Below are 23,475 nucleotides of genomic sequence, written 5' to 3' on the forward strand. Positions count from 1 at the left end.
GCTCGGGGATCAGAAGCGGGTTTGAAGGAGGGGGGCGAGGACGGGCTGGCAGGGACCCAGCTTGTCAGCCCCAAAGACGCAGGCTTCGGCAGAAACCCGAGTCTCGCCCTGGGTCTAACCGCCAAGGGCTGAGTTCTCCCTGCGGGCATGCGGCGCCCCCCGAGGCCCTAGCTCTGCGCCCCGGCCCACACGCTGGGTGGTTTTCACCTTCCCGGGTCTGATCATGCCTCCGTGTCGCTTCTCCCGGTGAATAGAGTCAGAGCCTCGCCGGGACTAGATTCGAATTTTGAAATGAGCCTTGTGGACGGTGTAGATTCATTCATCCTATCCGGCATGTTCAGATATGCACGAGAGAGCCTTTGAAAGTGGGAGCCCTCCCAAAGTTTGCATTTTACCTTTGGTACCTGGCGACCCGTGGGAGCGGTCAGTTCTGCCAGCTGTCCTGCCCTCTGCTGGTGTTGCTTATTACTGGGAATTCAGATGTCGGCCATGGCTTCTGTATGAGGGCTTCTTAAATTCCCTCTTAACTACAGGGATGCTGAAACAAACCACTTGCTTAAGGAAGGATGGATATGCCATGTCTTTTTCTGCATTTCACTCACGCATGTAGATGAGAGTGTTGTTATGACAGCTGTTTATTTAAAAAATAGAGAAGCTGAACATTTCTTTAGTGGTAAATGAAATATAAGCTCAGGGAACACCACTGTATAAACTCGGGGATTATTTCACTGAGGATATTTCTGTTTCTTTCCCATACCATGCCTTTCAGGAAAGCTCTAAGAATATTCAACAGTCAAATTTCTATGCTTTCAGTGTATACTTTTCTATTTTCAAACCAGTTACATACCTGAAACACTTTAAAACAAACATTTCAGTAACATCTACAGTAGGAAGCGGAAAAATCACTTTGTCTATTGTTATAAAGCCAAGAAATGATAGAAACAGAAAAGTGTAAGGATGAGATGTTTGTGGGTTTCTGTATGTCATTTCTGATGAAATGTCTTGAAAGTTATACGATAGTGCAGATTTTATATTGTGAGGTTTTGATATTTGTTTTATCAAGTTGCTTGGTACTCATTGCTTGTGGGAGGCCCCATATTTACTTAAATCTAATTTTGTAGACATTCTTGTCTCTTAATAAACTTCAAAAAGGGAGCAATGGTACATTAATGCTTAAAAAGAATATGCTGGTTTCAAAGCATGAATCATCACACAAAAGAAAAATAAGCCCTTACATTTGTAGTAATAGTAGGGTTTTATACCTGTTCTAAATAAAGGTATTATATCCCAGTACCATACTATGCCATTGATTTCATTGAGGTATAGTATTATGGCTTGGTTACTAAACCCAAAGATAATTTAAAACAGCTTGTTTCCATACAAAATTAAAACATTGAAGTCTTAAAAGTTCTGGGTTCATAATAAAGTTAGACTCTAAAGAAAATAATACAGGCAAAGATTCTTAAAAGTGAAAGGATTAAAGAAAATTTATTACTTCGCATATAGTCATATCATTTTGCTTTGAAAATCCAAACTGTAAGTTGGAAATATTTAATATATTATTTTAAAAATTTAATCTTTACTATGAGTTAGAATAAAATGTTTAGTGTAATTTGATAAACATTTGCCTAAATTAGCTTCAATTTCATGTTTTATATATTTGCCTATGGTTAGCATAAATGATTTATGTCAACAACTTATGACTTTTTTTGTCTGTTAGCCCATGATTTATCATAGATAGCATTTGAGATTTATCTGGAATTTATAGGGACTACACTATGACTGTGTTTAAATGGTTTTATGTAAGAGTTTCAAGTAAAACTTAGCTATAACTGAATGCTAAGTAAAATAATATGTAATTGAATCATTTTTCTACCAATTACAATGTTAGACATTGTTTGTGTCTTGCAAAGAGTTGACCAAATTTAAGAGAACCTTTGAAAGCTTGTCAGCAAGTGGTAGTGCGTGCCCTGCAGAAGCGTTGTTTTGAGTGCCCGGGATCAGCAGGTGAAATGGTGCTTGCCTCAGAGTATGTGCTAATCCAACCTTGTAAAGAGATCAGATTTGTCCCTTTGGTTATTTTATCAGAAATCAATTAAGAGATCAGATTTGCTTCTGATAACAAATGCTGCATTTGCTAAGGTTATTGATGTTGTGTCTTTCTATTTCTTTTTAAATTCCAAATTTACCTAGTCTGTAATAAAGAAACAATAAAGAATAATGACAAACACCTTTCTGCATTGCTCATCCACGTGGCTACAATTTGTGGTGCCTATATGGTCAGTTTGGTACAGACTCTTGCATCTAATTGTCTCATAGTTTTGAATTTAGATTCATTAATACCTTAAAGTGACAAGTTGTTTCCTCACTAATACTTAACTGAGGGGCTACTTTATGAAAGTTACTTTCTAAAAGGTATCTATATAGTTTTAAACAGAATTATGAAGTTGCAGAATGAGAAGTATATTTACATAGATAGCGTGATTACTTACATTTTAATTAAATTTTGTAGGTTTTCTATTTCCCTCAAGTTGTGGCAAAAAAAGAAGGACCATATTGTTCAAGTTAAGATAGCCCTAAAATGCAGCAAGACACCCATCACCTCTCTTCAAATTTGTAGGTTGGATTTCTATCGGACAAAAATGTGTCAAGTCACCTTTCTTTTCTAAAAATTTGTTTTTCTTCTGAGATAGATTATCTTTACTTATCGAGGCACTGCCTGTTTTATGATAACAAGAACTCAAATGAAACTTGTTTGAAAGAGTCTGTGTAATGAAAAGAATTTGTAAAAGGAATACAAGATGTTTGAATGAGATTTTTAAAGAGAATGTAGCACTAGAAATGATGGAAATTGCTAATCAAGCCTATCTTCTCAATAAATGAGAAAACTAAGACTGACTAGTTGTTAAAATTTCTCATGAAAACCTCAAAATAACCTTATAATAATAAAGGTTTTTCTGAGTAGGGTGAAGATCTGTAACATGAAAAAAACTAAAAACTTTAAATAATGGAGGTCTAAGACTTGATGAAATGACCAGGTGTTACTAAAATGTATTTGTGCTGGAGCCTAGGTTAATGAGGAGGTAGATTCAAAGAAAATGACTTATTTAAAGAAAATTTGATAGGAAATAGGGTTACAGAATACATTTAAAAATTCCTCAATTTCCTAAGTTTGGAGAAAAGTAATTTTTGATCATTTGTATACCTAATTATGTGATCCTATAAGATTATCTGCATTGTACTAGTAGGCATAATAATTTCTAAAATATTTTGTTGCTGGATTAAGAACATAGTTTTGTATTCTCTCTGAAGTTGTTAATAAAAGACCAGGCCCAACTTTAAATTGTTAAGAAGCTTTAAAAAATCACACATTTATTTCAAATAAGGAAAATTATGTCACATTTCTGATCTTTCACGTTAATTTTAGTTGGTTGATATATAGCATATATAGAATAAAGCTTTTATTAATATCAAGAAATTATTCTGACACACTTGATGTGTGTTGTTTGTTTAACATACAGTCTTTCTCCAAACAAGTGGTACACTTACATAAATATCTTTTACCTTGGGAATAAATGGACAGTTAATTTATAGGAAGTACTTACTCTTAACGGACTACCTTGATACCTATCATGCTGTCAACAACTACATCGAATTTTATCACCACATGTGACACTTCCAGGAAGTAAGGGAGGAAGAATCTGATTTTGTAGCTCAACATTTATTCCTAGATGTCCAATCTTCAAGAGTTAGTATGCCTACCAAATTAAGAGTCCTTCTGTCTTTAGGGGAATGCAATACATGTTTTTCGGGTCCTGAAGATGGTACTGAAGGTACTGTACTGAAGATGGTGTATACTCACGGTTAACAAACAATTTATATAAACATGGAGTTTTAAAATTACTGAGCCATCCCCTCATTTCATATAATTTTTTAAAAATTATGTTTAGATATCTAAAGGCCAGAATGTGATTGGATCCTACATGCACTTTTCTCCCTGCCGTTGGGGAAGTAATTAAGAGCATTTGGTGTAATCATTAGGAATTCAAGGCGACTGCAAAGTGGGGGCTGAGAACAGGTCTGCATTTCTGCTTTTACTCCTGCACTTCCCTCCTTTAATACTGGAGAAATGTGACCTGAGCTGGGAGTGGTGTGAGGAAACCAAACTTCTTTTTTCTTTTAATCATTGACGTTTTGTTCCTTAGCAAAGAAGAAAGAGAGGTATACAGAGATGTTACAGAAAGTTGCAAGGTTCCCTAAATTCTATCCCTCAAGAGTCAACATGAAATGCAGTTTTCAGTGTATCTTTCATATGCTTTAATATGCTCCTTAAATTTGGACTTTTTTTTCTCTGTTTTCTCTTGCAATCTAATTCAAAATCTAAAAGTTTGCTTGCTTGTTTTTACTTTAACTACCTTTTACATTAGAATGCATCTAATACATTTATTTCTTCTTACTTCAAGACCCTAATATGATTTTACTTTTATAGTTATCTTTAAAAAAAATACTTTCAGTTGTGTCAGAACTCAGTGTGAATAACACTAGCTTGTAGAGAAGATGAAAGACAATTTTAAAGTGATTTAGTGAGCACTATCTATTTATCAGTTGCAGTCTTTGGCCTACTACTGACTTGGCTAGTGGTTCTTTAGACATTGGCTGATTACCAGACCTACTGTTATCTGGTAAAATAAACTCTTTGCTTGCTGCGCATGGAATTAGAGACAGTGCTATTAATTTAGGAGAAAGAACTCAGAGAAAGGAAAGGTTATCATATTTCAGAGTAAGAGACCAGCTTAAATACGACTTGACAATTGAGAACTAAAACAAACCTGTGTAAAAGTGCTTTAGCACAATCAACTTTTGCAATCCCCTCAAACTTTCTTTTTTTTTCTTAAAAAGCATTTCTTTCTTATTTTAACCAAATTTAATTGCTCTTGAATGGCCCTGTACTGTACAGGCCAATGAAGGTCCCTATTCATAGAACTTGAGCGCATAGAGTGTCAGTGGAAGCTTCCTTCCTCTGTTTGACTGGTAAACTGACATCCGGGCTTAAAGGAGTGAACCTTAGACTGTGTGAGGTAGTTGGCTTTCCTTCCTAACTCAGATTTTCACATAGACTTCCTGAAAGGATGGCTGCCAGAAAGAGCAGTAGTTGAAATGCTTGACAGGGCTAATAAGAACTCTAGTGCACTTTCATACTTGGTGCTGTTAGCACTGCAGAGAAAGAAAAGCTGTAAATAGCAAAGTGGCGTCTTTAATTTTTAGAGTCTAACAAGAGTGCCCCTCAGAACTGGCTGTCAATCTTCCCTTTGAATGTTAATGCATCTTCACAATACTTCCCTGGCCTTAGGGAAACATTTGTTGTCTAAATGGCTTAGCATGATGTATAGTGCCCATCAGAATGTGGCTGACCTGCGTGTCCAGGCTCATAACTACCCATTTCCCACCTCCCCATTCCACCTCCATTTATCCTGTACTTCAGTCATTTTAAGTCTCTTACAGGGAGTATTCTCCCCTATCCTTGAACACCCTCCCCGGAGTATCTGTTCCCTTCTTGTCCATCTAGCAAACACCTTCTCATACTTCATACTTCATTCTTCAACATTTAACTCAAATGTCACAGCTCCATATAAATTTTCCTGTGTCTCCAGGCAGATATAATAGTGAGAGCTGATATTGAATGCATGCTTAGTGTCTACCAGGTTCTGTTTTAAGCACTTTTCATATAAAATCTTATTTCATCAAGACAATTGTTCTGGAAGTACACTGATATCAAAACACCTACTTCATCCACGAAAAACTGAAAAACTGAGAAGTTCATTATCTTGCCTAAGGTCCCACAACTAGTAGGCGGTAGACCAAGAACTTGAACACAGTTTTGCTCCAGAGCCCTTGCTTCTGAGCACTTGTCCATGTTTACCTTGTTGGGTGTTTCAAAGCTTCTACATGGCCTCCTAGACTTGTCTTATGATTACAGTGCCCTGGGACCTCACATTAATGCACACATCTTGTAGCTGCACCATAGAAAACATCAGGCAATGGTGTGAAAGACTTGAGCATTATCAAGGAGAAATATCCAGAGGCTCTGGTAAAGGATGATGTCAAATTCACTAAGCTCTCCAGGCTGCACTTAAATTCAATGATGGAGACTATATCACTGTTACCATTTTATAAACAAATTTAAGCCTCAGTGGTGGTGAAGAACTCAAAGGGGTGTTGCTGGAAGCCATTAAATATTATTTGGGGTCCTTAGACTAACTTAAGGAGAAGCAGACAAATGTATCTGTTGGAGTTCAAGGTTCTCAGTGGGGCTGGCTTGGTTTCATTAAGTAGCAAGCACTCTTACAGACTTCTGGTTGTTCCCATCAGGATCGATTGCAAAGAACATCAAGTCTTATTCCACTTTTGGAGATTGATGGATGGAAGCTTTCTTACTATCTTCAGTATAAAAAAAAAACAGACCTGATTTTCTAAAAGCTATTGGGAATGTATTCAACCAGGAGAATGTAACTGCAAGACACATGGGTTGCAAAAAATAAACCATTATCATTATTTTAAAAATTACTCATTTATATGCCGGTCTCCTCTAAGAGTTGCAGCACAGGTAATGACTATGATCTAGTGTTCTTTGTGTCCTGGTGTGTACCGTGGTGCCAGAATGCACAGTACCTGATACAGTCACTATTTAGATGATTGATTATCTTCTTTTTTACCCAGGAGACTGGAGCAAGATTAAAATCAGATTCAGTTGGAATGGTGTGAAATGAAAGTTTGAGGATCTCCTCATGTCATGTTGTTAGGAGTGATTAGTTACCTGCAACGCCCCTCCCATCACTGCCTTTTTAACTTACTTTCTGAAAGTAAATACATTGGAATTTATCTGTAGCTTTGTTATCTGGAAGACAGTTTTGCACATTCTCTGAAAGATGCCTCTGAATATTTACTGATACTGATTGACTATAATACCTCTAAACCTTTGTTTTACTTTAAGATATGAAGTGGTATTTTGTTTTGACAGCAGCATGTATCGTCATTTTACTTTTCTATTGGCGAACAAAAAAAAAGGAAAGTTTAATCCAAGAATGATATCAATCTATAAAAGTGATCATTGGAGATATTCCTGTCACATATTCATGACTGAACCTTTAATTTCAATTTTGTGACTATTGGTGATTAATTGTCTGAATTTACTGAATAACTTATAAAAATAGTAGACTACCTATATATATAGGATACATATCATATTGCTTGATGATTATTTTAATAAACTCATTCTTTCTTTAAGTTAGAAAGTAATTTGTATGTTATCTAAATTAGAGTTATTATATTATGAAATACCATCTTCCACTGAGAAATACATAAAGCTTCAAGGAGTTAATAAGATGAATAGACAATAGTTGTATATTTGTTTGGAAGAAAGTTATATAGTTTTTATATTTACATCTTTCCATTGTATACTTTAGTTATACTAAAATTGCGAGAACAGGTATCTTTGTGATTTATTTAGTTTGTCCAAAGCATCCAGGAGTCTGGCACATAGTAGGGATTTGATAAATCCCTGTTGAGTAAAGTGAAGATATTGGTGGTAGCTAAAATGACTTGATTATCAATAATCTAATGACCTGAAATGCGATATATGGTTTTGTGTATCAATTACTGTCAACATCTACAGAAGTATCTTGAAGCTATTTCTGCTGATATTAGTGATTTCCTGAGAAATTCGGTGTCTGTTTTGCCTCCAAGCCAAGCTATGAATTGTCCTCTGATCATTCTCCCACTAACTGAATATTGCTTTTTACTGAGGATTTATATAAGGTCTCCTCTGGAAATATCTTTATTCAACCACGAAGATTGGGGTAGTTGGCCTGGCATAACATTATAAAGTACACTTTATCCAAAACTCAAATACTTATCAAAAAAAGTTTTGGTGCTACAATGAAAGCAGAAAATTTGTCCTTTTTAACCTATGTTAAAAATATTCTGACATCAATTACCGCATCTAGATCATAATAGGTAGCCATTAAATATTTGTGAATGAATGAATGAATGAATTTATAAGCAAAAGATGTTCACTGAATTCAAGAGGATAGGGGTAAAAAATCTCTGGATTACTATCACAGTTGTTTCCAATTCCAACCCTAGCACTTTTAAAAAAATATAAAGATGTGAGATACAATTCAGGGTTGGGTATACAAGCGTTGATTATGCAGGTACCCTTGTTGATGAGGTGTGTCCCTCTCTCCCCTAACAGTTTCCCTCAACTGCCAATCTCATCCCCCTGACAGTTTCCCACTACTGCCAATCCCTTTCTTATAGTATTATAATTGTTTACGGTCCACTTGTGAGTGAGAACATATGGAACTCTGTTCTTTGTTTCTGTGATAGATCACTGAGTATGATCGACTCTAAATCCATTCAAGTTTCTGCGAAGTCCATATGTTTGTCCTTCTTTACTACTGCGTAATATTCCATTGTGTATATGTACCACATTTTTTTATCCAGTCCAGCTTTGATGGGCAGCATGTTTGGTTCCATGTTTTCACTATTGTGAATAGAACTGCAACAAACATACATGTGCAAGTATCTTTTTTGTAGAATGATTTGAGTTCTCTGGGTATATTCCCAATAGAGGAATTGCTGGGTCATATGGAAGGTAAATTTCTAGTTCTTTCAGAAATCGCCACACTGTCTTCCAAAGATGTTGCACTAGTTTGCATTTCCACTAGCAGTGTAGAAGCATTCCTTTTTCTTCACATCCTCGCCAGCATCTGTTGTTTGCTATTTTATTAATGATGGCCATTCTTACTGGGGTTAGGTGGTATCTCAATGTGGTTTTAACTTGCATTTCTCTGATGATGAGTGAGACTGAGCACTTTTTCATGTGTCTATTGGCTGTCCATATATCTTCTTTAAGTGTCTTTTGCCCACTTTTTAATAGGGCTGTTTATTTTTTTACTTTTGGCACATTTGAGTTCCTTGTACATCCTGGATTGTAGGCCTTTGTCAGATTATTGTTTCCCATTCTGTGGGCTATCTCCTTGCTCTCTTTATGATTTCTTTTGCTTTGCAGAAGCTCGTTAGTTTGATGAAGTCCCACTTGTCTATCTTAATTCTTAAGTTCTGGGCATTTAAAGTTCTGATCAGGAATTGGTTGCTGGTTCTAATTTCCATAAAGGTGTCTCCTGTGTTTTCTAAGATTCTTATAGTTTGAGGTTTTATGTTTAGGTCTTTGATCCACTTAGAGCTAATTTTTGGGTATGGTGATAGGTAGGGTCCTGTTTCAATCTTCTGCATGTGATCAGTCAGTTTCCCAGCACCATTTACTGAAGAGGTTCTCCTCTTCCCAGTGGTTGTTGTTGCAGGCTTTGTCAAAGATGAGTTGGTTGAGAAATTGAGACTTTGCTTCCGGTATTCCTATCCTATTCCATTGGACTATATGATTGTTCTTGTACCAATACCAGGCTGTAGCCTTATAGTGAAGTTTGAAGTCTGGAAGTGTGATACCTTCTGCTTTGTTTCTTTTGCTAAGGACTGTTTTGGCTATTCGTGGTTGTTTATGTTTCCATATGAATTTCTGTGTTGTCACTTTCAGGTCTGAGAAGAATGATGTTGGTAACTTAATGGGTATTGCGTTGACTCTGTAGATTGCCTTTGGTAGGATGGACATTTTAATAATGTTGATTCTTCCTATCCATGAGCATGGAATATTTTTCCATTTGTTTGTGTCTTCTTGGATTTCTTTGAACAGTATTTTGTAGTTCTATTGTAAAGATCTCTCACTTCTCTGGCTAGGAAGATGCTGAGGTATTTCATTTTTTTGTGGCTATTGTGAATGGGATTGTGCTTTTAATTTGGGTCTCTGCCTGCTTGTTGTTGGTGTATAGGAATGTAACTGTCTTTTACACGTTGATTTTGTACCCTGAGACATTGCCAAAGTCCTTTATCAGTGTAAGCAGGTTTTTGACAGATTCTCTTGGATAGCACTTTTGATTGAGTAGATTTTGTATGAAGTCCAAGCATAGATGCTTTATAAAGTTCCACAGATAATGTTGACACACAACCAAGTGTTTACAAATCTTTCATAGCAAGAAATAAATCTATCCAAAGACAAGCATGCACCTCACTTATATAACAAGACCCCGGAAGTCAAAGGTTATTTATCACGATGTGGGTAGTATTTGATACAATTTTGCTAGACAGCAGCAGCTCTATGAGAACTGAATTGAGCAGATCAACTGATTGCAATATAGAAAATGCTTGCTTTTAATCTTTCTCTCCAGAGCATGTAATAAACTATATGTCAATGAGTATTGCTCTTCACAACACTAAAGCCAAATGGTTATATTGGAAATATAATTTTAGCTTTATAGTAAACCTTTTTAAAAATAGCCTTGACTATTTGTAAAGCAGAAATGCTATATTATTCAAATATCACACTTTCAACTTTGTTCTTTTCTTCTCCATACTGAGTAGTGATTTTATTTTTGCTTTCATCTTTTAGTACATATAAACTTATGTGCATATAAGCTTAAAGCATTTAAACTTTTATGATATGAAAAAGTTCAGAATTTAGACTGCTTAATAGCTATAAAAATTAAATGACCAACCTTTGTGCCAACAACTGTGATTGGTCTGGTGGCTACATAGATACTGTGTCAGTTTGTATTCTCACGGGGTGAAAAGCTAATTAATATAATCACACATTTACTTAGTCAAGAAATATATATTAAATTTGTATTGTGTGCTTATGCCAGGTCCTAAACTAATTCATTCCTTCATTTCATTGCATATTCAACAAGCACATATCAGAGGCTCATTATATGCTCCTGCTAGTTGTTGGGCAAAGCTAGTCACAATCCCATCACAAGTATGTCTACTTGATGGGACAGGAATCAATCCAGTAGTCACACAGGTAAATTTAAAACCACAGCTATGCTAGATGCTTTGAAGGAGAGGTTCATGGTTCTAGAAGGATACAGAACAGAAGCTCAGTAAAGTCAAAGAAGACTTTCCTGAACAAGTAACAAGCGAGCATAGTCAAAGGAAGTGAGGGGCAAAGAGCATTTCACGCAGTGACACGAAGGCTTGAGGAAGAAAATATTTGAAGAAAGGACTTGGAAAAGGCAGTGTTTGTAGTGAAGTGAGGGTATCATGTGAGAAGTCGCTGGGGCAGTGGGAAGAAACACAGAAGCCACAAGGATATATTTTTCTGCATAGTATGGACGCATGTCAGTAATTAAAAAGTATCAGGAACCTGCTGTGTTGCCAGGATCAGTGTGTACTTTGATATCTGTACATACTAAGCAGGAGCTCCCAGTAGATAGTAACCATTGGATCCTATGACAGATAATCAAAGAAGACACGCTGATTTTCTGGAATAATCAACTCTTTATAAAGTCACCTGGCGCTGTCAACAGTAATGAGTACATTTAAGTCACACTTTATATGGAGTTACAGTCATTGTAGTCTTGCAAAACATATAAATAAATAATCTTACTATTATATCAGGGAGTTTGAAACATGTGTCGACACAAAAAATTTGCTAAAAGACAATAAAGTAACTTAGTATTCTAAATCTTATGTGATCGTTCATTACTACTCAAATTATAACATCTTTTACTGTAAAATTATAAGTAGTGATTTTTGTTTCTGAGGATTAATGTATTGGCTATTTTGATTATCTGGGAGGACAGTTTGTTTATTATCAGCATTTTTTAAGTCTTAAAGACTTCTTTGAGTGGAAGAGGATATTATATGAAATAGAGTCTCAAGGTAATCATGTTATTAAGTTAAATATAGCTTTGGATAACATTGGTCGATGGTCAATTTCTAATCTTTATTTCTAGCCAGATTTTTCTCCTGAACTTCAGACTTGCACACTTAACTGCCTATGCAATGATTTCTAACAATTTCTGATCAAGTCATTTCAAGTTTAGTAAGCCCAAAACTGAATTGCAGAGCTCCTGTCCAGAAACGTGCTCCTCCCATGGTCTTCTCCATCTCACTTAATAATCAATAATCAATCATGGTGTTCCTGCTGAGAGTGTTAAGTGTCACCTTTTGTCTCCTTTTCTCTCCTACTTCATATCCAACCCATCAACAACTCCTGACTGTTCTACTTTCAGAATATATTCGAATATGATCCTGTAGTTTATATCTCTGTCCAAGAAAGCAACATTTTATATCTGGAGAATGGCGATTGCTTCCTCACTCCCCTCTGAGTTCACTCCAGTGCCCCTTGTCCTTCTCACCACAGCAGCCCCAGTATCTGAAAAAATAAGTTGAGTGGGTGAATCTCTGTACCTGCATCTCGATTTAGCTGTGAACTTTAAACTCTTAAAACATGAAGCCAGAAAAATATAAAGTTGGTTCAAGTCACTTTTCTCTCCTTAAATTGTTCTCACTTGGAATAAAATCCAGTCTCCTTGAAGATCCCACAGGATCTTTATAGTCTGCCTTCAGTATACCTACCTTCACCTTTACTTCTCCAACTCTGTCTCTTACATCCTCTTATTCCCTTTGCTGGACACTTCTTTTTCTCTGCATTTTCTTCAACATTCTGAGCCAATATTCAGGTTCTTTGCACTTGTTGTTCCTTTTGTGTAGAATCCTAATCTGCAAAATTATCCAAATAGGAGAGCCTCCTAAGACTTTTCAGATTTTGCCCAAATATCCTTTACTTATTAAGGCCTTGCCCATTCTTTTTCTTTGATATTATAGTTCATGCCTCTGCAACTCTCCTTATATTCTTATCCTGTTTTATTTTTCTCCTTATTACTAATCAATTGTTTGTCATGTATAGAAAATAATGATGCAATTAAATAAAGAATATAGAATTCATTTTAATGCTTTATATAAAGTGTTGAATTAGATAACTTTGTAGTACAAATATTGCCTTAAATAATTTAAGCCTTCAGATGTTAGTGGCATCTAGGTCATATATATCCAGTAATTCCTATAGTTTTAAATTTCACTTTGCATATTTACATATAGTTGATATGATAGCTAAATCCCACATAGCATTTTCCTCTTTTGATGGACACCATGGACATTAATGCAGATGTTCTAAGAGATGAGAGCTGAGTAGAAATTGTAATGGGAGTTTATTTCATTAGTTTAAGAGAACTGTAGTGATGGTTATCTAGACAGTAGATTGATGAAACTTCCAACTGAAGAACTAGAAAGCAATTACAAATTAGATATTGTCAAGGAAACATATGCATATGCTGCTATTTAAATAAAATTTATTTATTGTCCTTAAGGCTATATTCAAGATGTTGTATTTTATGTACAGTTGATCTTGAACAAGGTGGGACAAGGGGAGCTGGATCCCAATGCATTGAAAATATGAACATAACTTTTTACTTCCCATAAGCTTAATCACTAAGAGCTCACTGTTGACTGGAAACTATTGATAACATAAACAGTTGATGACACACACTTTGTATGTTATATGTATTATCCTGTGTTCGTACAATAAAGTAAGCCAGAGAACAGAAAATATTCTTAAGGAATTATATGAAAGAGAAAATATATTTATTATTCATGAAGTAGAAGTGAATCACATAAACGTTGAAAAGGCTTAGGAGGAGGTAGGAGAGGTGTTGATCTTGCATTCTCAGGGGTGACAATGGCAGAAGAAGTGGAGAGAATGGAAGAGGAGGCAGGAGAGGCAGACACACTCGTTGCAACTCTGTGGAAAGACACTGTCATTTCTGTCAATGTTTTGCTTCTTCATTTATCCAAAAATGTTTCTGTGCGGTACCAACCCTTCTTTCACTATCTGATTTAGTTCCAGTGCTTGGATCATAGAAGGGTCCATATTGTAAAATAAGTCCAAAAAAGTCTTCAATATTTGGAACTCTTTTTTCAGATTGTCTAATGTCAGTTTGTTTTCTGGCACTGCTTCTTCTGTGTCTTCTTCCTCATCTTCTGGCACTGACTTAAAAGCATTCGTCTCCATCAAGTTGTCTTCTTTTAATTTCTGTGGTGTGGTATCTATGAGCTATTGAATTTCTCCAAGATCTATGTCTTGAAACCCTTCACTCCCTACCTATTTTTTTTTTTTTCGGTCATAGTCACAATTTCTTTCTTGATTTCTTTGATTGGCTCTGTTGTAAGTTTGGTGAAGTCAGGTACAATATCTGGACACTATTTCTTCAGTGGGAATTTATTATTTGGGGCTTAAAGGCTTTCATGACTTTTTCTATAAAAATGATGGCATCTTCAATGGTATAATCCTTCTAGACTTTTGTGATGTTCCCGCTATTGGGATTCTCTTCCGTAGCATTGACAATCGTTTCCATAAAATATCTTGTGTAATGAGCCTAAAAGGTCCTTCGCAGTCCCCTGATCTAGAGGCTGAATTAGCAATGCTGTATTTGGAGTCTAGTAGACCACTTCCATGCCTTTAGTGCTGAACTCATGGGGTTCTGGTTGACCACGGACATTGACCAATATCAAAATAACTTGAAAAGGCAGTACCTTACTGGCAAGGTATTTTTTGACTTCATGACTTCAGAGACAAAGCACTGATGGAATCAATGCAGGGAAAAAAAGAAAAAAAAGGTTCTTGTCGATGTCTTCTTCTTGTACAACTGGAAGGCTAGCAGCTGGTATTTTTATTTTTCCTTCAAAGCTTGGTGGTTAGCAACTTTATAGATAAAGACAGTCCTGATCATAAACCCAATGGAATTTGCACAAAACAGAAGTTAGCCTGTTCCTTCCTGCCTTAAATCCTTGTGCTTACTTTTTTTCCTTACGATTAAATGTTTTTTTTGTGACTTTTTTGCCCCAGAAGAGGGTACTTTCATCTGCATTAAAAACATGTTTCGGCAGCTATCTTTCCTCCTCAATGATTTTCTTAGTGGCTTTTGGGGATTTGTCTTCTTCTTGGTCAGCAGAAGGTGCTTCTGTTATCCTTACATTTTTAAGCCAAATCTCTTTCTAAAATGATCAAATCTCTCTTTGCTGGCATTCAATTCTCCAGCTTTAGACCTTTCACCTTCCTTTTGCTCTAAGTTTTCATATAACGACTTCACTTTGTCTCAACTCAGAGTCCCTGGGTTTCTTTGTTTTTTTTTTTTTTTTTTGAGTTGGAGTCTCACTCTGTTGCCCAGACTGGAGTGCAGTGGCACGCTCCTGGCCACGGCAGCCTCAACCTGCTGGGCTCCAGCGATCCTTCCGCCTCAGCCTTCCAAGTAGCTGAAACTACAGCCACGCGCTACCATGCCCGGCTAATTTTTTGATTTATTGTAGAGATAAGGTCTCGCCAAGTTGCCCAGGTGGGTCTCAAACCCACGAGCTCAGGCAATCCACTCACCTCAGTCTCCCAAAGCGCAGGATTACAGGCTGAGCCACTGAGCCCGGCTGGGTATGCCCTTCTTATAGCAATCCTGCACCTACAGGAAAGCTGCATTTTCAATATGTGATAAAAAGGATATTTTGCAAAAAGTGCAAGGTTTGGCATAGCTACAGCGATGGCTTCGTGAATTTCCTTTCCCCCCCCTTTTTTTTTTACAGTGGTATTTATGCCGGATTCGTTTATCTTGAAAGGACAGGTGATCATAACTGCAAATCTCCAACTACAGTACATATCAAGCAATTCAGCTTTTTCTAATAATGTCACGACTTTTCTCTGCTTCTTAGGAACATGTCTAGCATCCTTAATGGCACTTCAGATGGGTCTCGTAGTATTTTGCAAGGTTTACAGTATTGCACTAAACACTTAAAAAATATGCAAGAACCATAAGAGATCATTTTTAAAAAAAAATCTGAGATATGCAGTTTACTGAAGAGACCAACTACTCATGTGGAGATGATTAGTGTAACATGTAGTATCATGTAACAATTTAAGTAGATGCTCATAGGAGTTGAGCTCACCACAACAGTAACTAGAGGTGGCTACCAATTTATTACAGTAGTACTGTATGTACTACAGTTAATCTTATGCAGTTTTGATTTCATATTGATGCTTTATGATTGTTTACATTTCTCTTGACTGTGAATGGTGTGTATACTAAAGGTCTGTGTGTGTATGTTTTGAAAAAAATTTTCCTTTTTTTTTTTTGAGTCAGAATCTCACTGTCATCCAGGCTGGAGTGCAGTGGCACACTCATGGCCACTACAGTCTCAGCTTGCTGGGCTCAGATGATCCTTCCACCTCAGCCTTCCAAGTAGCTGGAAACACAGGCATACACCACAATGTCCAGCTAATTTTTATTTATTGTAGAGATGAGGTCTCACCAAGTTGCCTAGGCTGAACTTGAACTCCAGGGTTCAGGCAATCCTCTAGCCTCTACCTCCCAAAGTGCTGGGATTATAGGCATGAGCCACTGCGTCCAGCTATATTTTAACTTTTTTATACTCAATTTGTATATCTTTTCTGGTAGTGAATGTTAAAATTGACTAGTATCTACATCTATTTTGTGCATTCATGACATAACTAATATCTTCTTTTTAAAAAAATTTCTAGACGACTAGGCTTATCCACAATTTTTTTCCATATTGTCACAAATCTCCCAAATATTGACATACAAGTAGACCCACACATTTCAAACCAGTGTTGTTCAAGGGTAAACTGTATTCTTCTCAATCCCCAAATAGGTCAGAATTAGAATTGCAAGCTGTCAATAATAGTATGTGGGTACAATGGATTTTGATGGGAGACTTTTTCCATTAGTTCCAATTAAAGATATTTCACTATGTATTTTTTTCTTGACCATTGTAATAATGAATTTCACTGTGCAATTGGCTTTTTTAAACTGCTATTTTTATGGAGTGATAATAGCATTTATATTTGTTAATTAGTTTTCTATTTTCTGAAAAGATAGTACCAATACACTTGTTAGGTGCTTGGTTTCATGAAATTAACTATGAAATTTTTAAAACTCCAGGTTATGAGCTTATATTGTCTTTGTCCATGTCATTCTCAATTTGATGTTATTCATTGTTTGAATATGACTTATTTTTTCCAAGTTGTCCATCAAAATCTTAAGTCTTAAGGTGCTTGCATTTATTTTATATGTATTATTTGTATGTGTGTGTGTATATACATGTGTGTATATATATGTATATATATAATAGTAGGTAAATATAGTATTATTAATGATAACACACTTTAGTTTACTATAGAACCCTTTGAGGAAAATTGAACTCTAAGTAGTATTGTGGAATATTTCTCATGTCTGGGAGTAATTAAATTATAAAACTAAAAGGGCCTCATATATAATCTTAGAATTTACTAATGTATTTAAGCAGTTCATGCTTCCATTTTGTGCTTTTTTTGGTTACAAAGATTAGATTGCAGCATAAATAAAAATCTGATAATTTCAGCTAAAAGGAGTTTTATTGAGGGAAGAAAATTTATTTGATTAGCATCATCATTTAACGATGAACTTCCATAGCTTTTTAAATATGGAAGGATTTAGGTCAATATGTCTAATTTTCTAATACTTCACTTTGGATTATAATACATAGCTGATATGTGGCCTATGTGCATTTGACATAAAATAAGGTAGCATCAGAGGAAAGAGTTTACAATATTATATTTTTAAATCTTTTAATAAATAACTCACACCAGGATTACTGTGCTGAAGCTACAGTTCTATCAAATTTTATATAACACAGAGGAAAATAATGAAAAGAGAAAAATGCTAATTATATTAGTGTATTAACGTCAGTTTGTGGTACAGGTTGTACTGAAGTGTTAAGCATGAAAGTACAGATTTGAGACCCATTTGGTTGTTTAAGCTAAGTTCCTAGAAGACTCCTGGGATTATATGTGTCTGGAATAACATATGAACATGCTGGAGAGATATCTAAACAGTATGTAATTTTTGTGGAGAATGTCTAATAGACAGATATGAAAACTGTTCGGTATTCTACCCTACTGCAAAGAGGTTTCCCAGGTTAGTCTGAGGAAACAGATAACAGGAATCAATTTAATTATAGCTCTGGGGAAATGTGCTTGTCCTCACTGGACCTATTAAAGATGTTCAGAAAGGTTGAAAATTTCAAAGAATAATAATTTTAAAATTTATTTTTATTTAATATTTTATGCATTAGATACTCTCCTAAAGTTAAAGTTCCATGTAGCATTTAAACTCTCAAAATGAGGCAAATTGGGAAACTAAGTCTTAGAGAAGTAAATAGTTTATCCAAAGTCATACAGATTTTTAAAAATTTTGATTTTGGGTTAGAAATTGTGCAGTTCCAACTGTAGTAACTGAGTTACTAGTTGCTGTTTATATGTTTGTCATGTCCTAATATTTAGACTCTTTATTAAGAGCTGTCATGACTTTGAAATATAAAAGAACATTGGTAGTTAATATAATATAATTTATCGTCACTTTTCTCTCTTCTCTTACCCCCCCCTGCTTTTTTTTTTTTTTTTTTGGTCAGTCCTACTTCTCTACCACATACTCATTACTGTCTTGACAACAATCTTGACTTTAATACTCTTTTGGAGCAGAAAACATTTTGTGACTTGGTTGGAGGATGGTTGAGGACTTTGTCTCTGTGTCACTAATTTTGCTTCTTTCCATAATGGTATGCTTCATATCTGGCCTGTGATGTTAGGTGCAAGGTAAGGACAAGTGACTTTCTAGAAGTTGAGAAAGCATCTATTTTATAAAGGCCACTTCACATCTGTGTTCTTGCTATACCTGAATAAAGCATTGGAAACAACCAAACTTGTAAATGTCTTCAAGTTGTTGTTAGAAGTCACTTCTAGTCTCTTCTTTTCCCTCTTCCGATTGGTGGGGAAAATGCTTCAATTTATTAATCTATTTATTTATTATTAGTGTTTTATTTTTGAGATGGGGGATCATAACTTACTGCAGCTTTTAACTCCTGGACACACGTGATCCTTTTGCTTAAGCCTCCTGAGTAGCTGGGACTACAGGCATACGCCACTATGCACAGCTAAGTTTTTAATTTTATGTTGAGCTGGGGTCTCCTTATGTTGCCCAGGGTAGCCTCAAACTCCCAGCCTCAAGTGATGCTCCTGCCTCCCTGCCTTGGCCTTCCAAAGTGCTGGGATTACAGGCAGAAGCCACCATGTCTGACCTCATTTATGTATTAATTAAGCATATTTCTGTGGATTATTTGCTGTGCTTCAGCCACTATGCCTTGGCAATATATAAGTAGCACTGATGTTCACTGTCAGAGCGTTTACAGTCTATCAAGGGATGCAGATGTTAAACAATAAATTACATGCTTAGGAGAGAGAGAGAGAGAGAGATTAGGAGATGTGACTATGTAACGGGAAAATTATTACCATAATTTAGACAATCACTGTGCCTGAGAGCATATATCTTGGAGCCAGAATGACACTTGGGATCATATAATAGAGTCCCATAATCCTCTTGTTAAGGCTAAGTGTAGATTTCCTAGAGGAAGTCAAGCTAAGATTTAGACCAAAGGTTGTCTGAATCCACCAGGTTTCAACCCTGGAAGCACATTAGATTCATCTAGGGAATTTTAAAACCACATGGATGCCTAGACCCACCCGTCATTCTAGTTTATTAGTTCTGGGATGGGACCCCGGTGTATTCATATCTTTTAAAAGGTCTCCAGATGATCCTAATGGCAATGAGGCTTGGAAAATCAGTCAACTGACCTCAACCAATTGAAAAAAAATCTCTACATAAAGGGAGCAAGGTACATTTCGGAAACTGAAAGAAGTTTATTCCAGCTGGAGCAATAGATTTGGGGGTGAGTAGATAGTTGTCACTGTAGATGGATCACGTGGACTCTGTGGCAGTGAATTCATGATAGAGAATGTGATTTTTCTCCAGAGATCTTCAGCAGCCATGATACGACCAGGGAGAAGTTGGACAGTTCAATGTGTTAGTGCTGATGTCTCCTGGGGCAAGCTTGACTGCTTTCCTTGAACCCTTGACTGTCTTGTATCTGTACTGCCATAACTGTCATGCCTTTCCCTCTCTTCTTCAGTAATTAACTCCTATTCATCCTCAGCTTAAAAGGACTAGATAATAGATAGTTATCTATTTTATCTTTGTGGGCTGTACAATCTCTGTTTGACGCTATACAACTCCGCCATTGTAATGTGAAAGCAGCTATGGACACTATATAAATAAATGGGTGTGACCCTGTTTCACGAAAAACTTCATTTACAAATGCTGAAATTTAAATTTTATATAGTCTTTGTGTGTCACAAAGTATTCTTTTGATTGTTTCAATTATATAAAAATGAAAAACTTTCCTTACCTCACGTACCATGTAAAAATAAGCAGCAAGGAGGTTTCAGTCTCGAGACCAACATTCTTAGGGCTTGTTACAGATACCAACTCAGTTCTGACCAAAACAAATTCCTTGAGGTAAATATTTTTTATTTTTGGCAGGTGTGGAAACTGAGGCACAGCATAGTTCAGTAATCTGTCCAAATCAAACAGAGGTGGAATTAGATGTGGTCTTGCTCCTACACACTGTGTGATGCTACTGTTCACTCCTGGTCATGGGGTGTGCAAAGAAACTTACTGGGGGAATTGGGGAGGAAGCAATGAAAGCCTTGTGAGATGTTAGATCCATCATTCATGCGGATGCTGCAGGTCACAGGGAAGGAAAGATCAAAGACTTGGGATCAAACTGATGGGCGAATGTGTGGGGGCTTTCCAGAGGTCACCAGAGCACAATAGAAAGTTCATGTTAGGACCTCAGAAATGTTGTTTCAAGACTAAAGAGACCTATGGACTTCAGAGGAAATTGCTTCTATATATTTTCACAGTATTGTGTTTTGCATTCAAACAACATTTCATAGAGTGTGTGTGTGTGTGTGTGTGTGTGTGTGTGTGTGTGTGTGTGTGTGTTCTCGTGCACGTGCCTGCCTATTCTTTTCTAGTTTGGGAAAGAAGGATAAGCAAATAATCAACACCATGTGTGAAGGGGGTTATACTAGAGGTTGCTGCATCTCTAATTCAGCTTTGGCAAAGGGGAAATGCTTTCTGGAGAAGATAGCATTGTCAGTTATAGCCTACTTATCCCTCTGGTGAGGTGGGGCTAAGCGTCCCAAACAAGAGGTGTATGATTATAAAGGCCCAGAGGTAGATGGAGGAGCATGGTGGGTTCTGGGAAACCTGAGTTCCATATGGCTAGGGCATGAAGGAGGACAGAATTAAGGGTCATGAGAGATAAGAACAGACATGCCATGGGATTAGAATGGGAGGGTAAGCGAGTGTGTCCAGATTATTAAGATTGTATGTTCAAGGAATGTGTATACCTTCTGAAGGTCAGTGGGGTTCTCTGGAAGAATTTAAGCTGCAGAGTGACATGAGACATGGGTTGTTGAAAGCTCAGTCAAGCTGTGGCATGCAGCTTGGAGGGAAAATCAAGGAAACCAGTTAAACGGCTATTGTAGGAGAGCGTAGGACATAGGTATCATGTTCTCCCATTTAATACACCTATAGGTATGCAATCAAAGGCAGGAATATTATTGAACAAAATACTGTGCTGAATTGGACATATCTGAAATATTTGATCATGGTCTGTGCCACCAGTTGGTAACACAGAAACAATTAAAATCTTAAGGGTGTTTAAGAATTGCTCTGAATGTGGAAATTTCACTTTTTTGAGTTCACTTGAAAGAAAAAAAACCTTAAGACTTGATTAATCAAGTTTTATATTTTTGTACCACGATATGCCTTTTTAGGATTAAAAAAAACTTGGCCTGGCACAGTGGCTCACACCTATAAATCCAGCACTTTGGGAGGCAGATGCAAGAGGAGTACTTGAGAGCAGGAGTTGGAGGCCGACCCGGGTAACATAGGGACAGGAAAAAAAAAAGAATTTAAAAAAGTTTAGTTGAATCCTTTATTATATGTCCCTAGTTTTTACTGACTTTTGAGAAGTGTCCTTCTGGAAAAGGTCACTGTGTTAAAAGATACTTTGGAGTGAAGGAAAGTTGTGGACTATTTTATGGTACTTACCTGTACCCAGGTGTGATCGAGACCATGGGGCTACATCATTTTCTTCACAGAAGAATTATAGCCCTCATAGCTTTGTTCATATCTATCCTGGAGTCTTTATTTCATTCTGCTTTGGAGAAGGGCTTCAGAGCAAAAAGATAAGAAAATAAGCAGATAAAATGTGGTGGCTTTCAGAAATATTCTCTTCCAGTCATTTATGTCGTGGAATATGAACTGAGTTAAATTTAAAATAAATGTGAATAACAAGCATCAAGTAACTGGCTCAAGATAATTTTAACATATTGTACTTATGTTTTAAGTTTATTTTTTGCAGAGTTTTAATGTTTGGATGTAGTGGTGGGGATGACGAAATGAAAAGAGCATAGAGCTGATATTTCCACTGCCCATAGGAGTGTCTGAATTTGCTCACTGTCTCAATTCTCTCCTCTGCACAGTGGGAATGAGAGCCATATGGTTTGTGAGAATTAATATCTATAAAGAACTTAGCCCAGTGACAGGCACATATCAGACTCTCTGGACGTGGCAGTTATTATAACTGTTATTTTTTACTTACATGATAAGAGGAAAGGAGAGAGTAAAATTGGTCAGGTATCCTACTGGCCAAAAAATTGCCCATTGCAAGCAGGGCTAGTGCAGAAAAAGAAGCCATTATAACATTATATCTCAGGCATGCTGAGTGATACATTGACTAACACATGGCCTGCTCTGAATATTCAGTTTATTTCTGAATACTGATAGGAACCCAAAAGAATATTAGGACTGCAGGTCCTGAATAATGTGTTTTATTCAACTCATTTCATTATAACGTTGATGGGAAAATAAACAAACAAACAAACAAACAAAAAACACATGCATTCCGGGCTGGGCATCTGCCTGTGTGGTGACTGCACATTCTCCACCTGTCTACACGGGTTTTGTCCTTCAGTTCTGTTTCCACAATCCCAGACTGGGCACAATGAATTGGTGTGCTAAACGGTTCCTGTCTGGGTGGAGCGTGGTGTGTGAGTGCGCCCTGCCATGGGATGGCATTCCAGCCAGGCCTGGTTCCTTCCTGACCTGAGCCGCTGGGATGGGCCCCAGCCACCTGCAACCCTGAACTAGAGTAAGCAGGTAGAAAATGAATAAATGAATGAACACAAATGGTTGTCAAATAAAAATCTGTCAACTCTACAAAAATTATCCAGATGCACGACAGGAACTAAAGAGGTGAAAAAGAGCTCAGAGCCCCAAATATTTATGAATATTTGCAACCATGTGGAGTGGGAGGGGATTCTTACAATTTTAACTTTGCAGTTTGTTATTAACTTGTTAATCCTTGTTTAACCCATCACCGCTGCAACCACTGTCACTCACTGATTCACCAAAAATTGGATAATCTTGTTTTTATTAACCTTTCTTCAATGTATGTATAGCTCACATTTAGTTCAATGTTTCATGTTGGAAGTATTTTTGGCCTTTATTTAAAAATTTGTTGGTGTTTTTTTCTTTTAATTTTATTTTGAAATTGTGGGGTATAATTGTTGGGTAT

At 36.6% G+C, this 23,475-nt stretch overlaps 1 protein-coding gene across 1 annotated transcript in view; it reads left to right on the forward strand.

Moving 5' to 3' along the window:
* Nucleotides 1-23,475, forward strand: part of COL11A1 (collagen type XI alpha 1 chain) — a gene marked incomplete at its 3' end in the record, with an annotated part of 207,355 nt that overhangs the window by 1,098 nt on the left and 182,782 nt on the right. The window lies entirely within an intron of this gene.

This window comes from Carlito syrichta, unplaced genomic scaffold (assembly GCF_000164805.1).
Source record: "Carlito syrichta isolate Samal-C Ts95f unplaced genomic scaffold, Tarsius_syrichta-2.0.1 Scaffold316282, whole genome shotgun sequence".
In the NCBI taxonomy this organism is placed as follows: Eukaryota; Metazoa; Chordata; class Mammalia; order Primates; family Tarsiidae; genus Carlito; species Carlito syrichta.